General features: G+C 42.2%; 1 pseudogene; it reads left to right on the top strand.

Moving 5' to 3' along the window:
• The first annotated feature begins 3,481 nt into the window (after positions 1–3,481).
• LOC118500950 lies at positions 3,482–4,241 on the top strand (annotated as a pseudogene).

The following is a 4,241-nucleotide window of genomic DNA, read 5'->3' as shown; positions in this document are numbered from 1 at the left end:
AAAATATATTTCATTGATTATGCTATTACAGTTGTCCCAATTTCCCCCTTCCCCCCAACCCTGCACACCCCCTCCCACCCCTATTCCCCACTCCCTTAGTTCATGTCTGTGGGTCATACATATAAGTTCTTTGACTTCTATATTTCCTATACTATTCTTAACCTTCCCCTGTCTATTTTGTACCTGCCAATTATGCTTCTAATTCCCTGTACCTTTTCCCCCAATTCTTCCGTCCCTCTCCCTGCTGATAACGCCCCCTGTAAGCTCCATTTCTGTGATTCTGTTCCTGTTCTGTTTGCTTAGTTTTTATTTTTTTAAGTTCAGTTGTTGTTTGTTATTTTACTACTAACATTTTTTATCTTCTTTTCTTAGATAAGTCCCTTTAACATTTCATGTAGTAAGGTCTTGGTGATGATGAACTCCTTCAACTTGATCTTATTTGGGAAGCACTTTATCTGCCCTTTCATTCTACAGGATAGCTTTGCTGGATGGAGTAATCTTGGGTGTAGGTCCTTGCCTTCATGACTTGGAATACTTCTTTCCAGCCCCTTCTTGCCTGTAAGGTTTCTTTTGAGAAATCAGCTGATAGTCTTATGGGAACTCCTTTGTAGGTACTGTCTCCTTTTCTCTTGCTGCTTTTAAGATTCATTATCTTTTTTTTTAAAGATTTTATTTTTATTTATTTTTAGACAGGGAAGGGAGAGAGAAAGACAGAGAGAGAGAGAGAAACACCAAGGTGCAATTGCTAGGGGTCATGGCCTGCAACCCAGGCATGCACCCTGACTGGGAATCGAACTTTTGATGCTTTGGTTCGCAGTCTGCGCTCAATCTACTGAGCTACACCAGCCAAGGCTAAGATTCTTTCATTATCTTTAATCTTGGGTAATGTAATTATGATGTACCTCGGTGTGTTCCTCTTTGGGTACAACTTCTTTGGAGCTCTCTGGGCTTCTTGGACTTCCTGGAAGTCGATTTCCTTTGCCAGATTAGGGAAGTTTTCCTTCATTATTTGTTCAAATAAGTTTTCCACTTCTTGCTCTTCCTTTTTTCCTTCTGGCACCCATATAATATGGATGTTGGAATGTTTAAAGTTATCCTGGAGGTTCCTAAGCCCCTCCACATTTTTTTTTTGAATTCTTGTTTCTTCATTCTATTCTGGTTGAATGTTTATTTCTTCCTTTGGCTTCAAACCATTGATTTGAGTCCCAGTTTCCTTCCCTTCAGTGTTGGTTCCCTGTACATTTTCCTTTATTTCACTTGGAATACCCTTCACTTTTTCTTCTATTTTGTCACCACACTCAAACACTTTTGTGAGCATCCTGATTATGAATGTTTTGAACCCTGCATCTGATAGGTTGGCTATCTCTTTGTCACTTAGTTGTATTTTGTATTTTTTTTCTGGAGTTTTGATCTGTTCTTTCATTTGGGCCTTTTTTTTTTTTTTTTTTTTTTTTTGGTCTCAGCATACCTGTTCCATAGTAAGGGGCATAGCTTTAGGTATTTGCCAGGGTAGGGCAACCCAAGTCACTGCATTGTGGCATTGTATGTGGGGGAGGGGTCCAAGAGGGAACAATGATGCTTGCTCAGCTCTCTACCAACTTTCAGTCACTTCCTTCACTACCCACAAGCAAACTGGGTTCTTCTGGTGCTGATTCCCATGTGGGTGGGTTTGTGTATATTCTAGGATGCTGTGAGTCTCTCCAATGAACTCTCCTGTGAGGCTGGGGGTTTTTCTTGCTGCTGCAACCCCCACAGATATTTTCAGTCTGAGGTTTTGAGGCTTTATTTTCTTGTACTGGAACCCTGGGTTGTGTGGTCTGTCTTGTTCCCCAGTTGTTCCTCTAGGTTTATCCACATGCTAATATGGGACCACGTGATCCATTTGCTATTGCCTCACCCACAGGGATCCTCCAGCCACTGCCTTGCCACGTGTCCTCTCCACCCCAGCTGCCTGTCTGCACCCCTCCTACTGGTCTGGATGAATGTTTCTTCTTTAACTCCTTGGTTGTCGGACTTCTATACAATTTGCTTTTCTGGTGGTTCTGGTTGTTTTTTTGCTTTTAAATTTGTTGTTGTCCTTCTTTTGGTTGTGCAAGGAGGCACAGTATATCTACCTACACCTCCATCTTGGCCAGAAGTCCCTAGACTTCTTTTCCAAGGATGATGCAAGTTGAATGTAGACAGAGGACATGCATGTTTCCATTATATTTCTTTTGCTACCATCTAGTGGCAGTTCTAAGTAATGCAAAGAAGTGTAAGAAGCCTAGTGTCCAGAACAAGAAGACTTGGGTGACCAAGTATTTTTTATTCTTTTTGTCCATGCAGTACCCTCATTGAGCTGGACTGTTTCCAATTGAGGCTAGAGATTCAATCTGCTGATATGCACTGGTGATAACAACTTTCTCAATGGCACATACTAAAAACATGTTTCTGGATCCTGTACAAAGCAAGAAAGTGGACCCCTGAAAATGACAAGTGTGGTCCAACTACAGTTCAAGCAAAAGCCATGAGGACATCATGAAAAATAATCCCATCATTGAGCAAGAAACATGATATGTTTATATTACAGACAAATGTCTTATAGTGAGAAAAAAGTATTTCCTGTAAAAAATGTGCTGCCCTGTGTATATATTAGTTCATATTTTTGGTGTTGTGTCTTTGGGACCAATACCTAGGAACATAATTTCTAGGTCAAAGGTAACTACATATATACATCTGCTAGATATTGCCAAATTACCTTCTGTAGGGATTCTGATATTTTGAATTCCCATCAACAATGTGCAAATTTGGCTGATTCTCCACAGCCATGATAACTAAATAGGGTTAACACTCTTGGATGATACCAATCTGATAAGTATGACACCATAGATTCTTATAGCTTGTTTCTCATTATTATTGTTTGAGTCAAGGTCTATCCAGGAAATACTAAATAGCAGACCAATTATTTTAATAGAGTTAACAAAATACAGATAAAATGTTAAACACATATTGGTGGACCAGGGGATAACAGACATAAGTCTAATCAGCTAAATTAAAACTCTTCACATTTGTAATATATAGAGTGACTTTGATATTCTAACTGAATCCTGACTTCTATGACTGCCCACAAATCATCATAATGCCCCCTCTAACTGACTTGTTCAAATTCTGATATTTAGTCTTTTAATCACACTGAATAGAGAGGCTTCTCATATCCTAGGTAACCCATTTAGATTGCCTTAAAGATAAAGATATATCCAGGTGTGGGGGGTCTTGCTGGAATCTGAGAAAGATATTGATTTCACAAGCTTTGTTTAAATCAGCCTGTCTCAACTTCCTAATTTTTAAAAAATTTGTGCCTGACACAGTCAAGACTGAGAATGGGAAGCTTGTCATCAATGGAAAGTCCAACTCTATCTTCTAGGAGTGAGATCCCACCAACATCAAATGGGGTGATGCTGGTGTTAAATATGTTGTGGAGTCCACTGGTGTCTTCACTGCCATGGAGAAAGCTGGGGCTCACTTGAAGGGAGGAGCCAAGAGGGTCGCCATCTCTGCCCCTTCTGTAGATGCCCCCATGTTTGTGATGGGTGTGAACCATGACAAATATGACAACTCCATGAAAATTGTCAGCAATGCCTCCCGTACCACTAAGTGCTGGCAACGCTCCCCCCAGCCCCGCCCTGGCCAAGGTCATCCATGACAATTTTGGCATCATGGAGGGACTCATGACCGAGGTCCATGCCATCATTGCCACCCTGAAGACCATGGATCGCCCCTTTGGGAAGCTGTGGCAGGATGGCTGAGGGGCAGCCCAGAACACTATCTCTGCTTCTACTGGCGCCGCCAAGGTTGTGGGCAAGGTCATCCCTGAGCTGAATGGGAAGCTCACTGGCATGGCTTTTGGTGTTCCCACCCGCAGTGTGTGGGTTTTGGATCTGACCTGCCTCCTGGAGAAAGCTGCCAAATACGATGATATCAAGAAGGCAGTAAGTAAAGCAGGCATCAGAGGGCCTCCTCAAGGGCATCCTGGGCTATACTGAGGAACAGGTTGTCTCCTGTGATTTTAACAGTGACACCTACTCCTCTACCTTCAATGCTGGGTCTGGCATTGACTTCAATGACCAGTTTGTGAAACTCAATTCCTGATATGACAATGAATTTGACTATAGCAACAGGGTGGTGGACCTTATGGTCTACTTGGCCTCCAAGGAGGAAGAGCCCCCTGGACCACCAGCCCCAAGGACAGGAAGAGGGGCCCT

This window comes from Phyllostomus discolor, chromosome 5, assembly GCF_004126475.2.
Source record: "Phyllostomus discolor isolate MPI-MPIP mPhyDis1 chromosome 5, mPhyDis1.pri.v3, whole genome shotgun sequence".
Classification (NCBI taxonomy): Eukaryota; Metazoa; Chordata; class Mammalia; order Chiroptera; family Phyllostomidae; genus Phyllostomus; species Phyllostomus discolor.
This window is presented reverse-complemented; position numbering and strand designations above follow the sequence as displayed.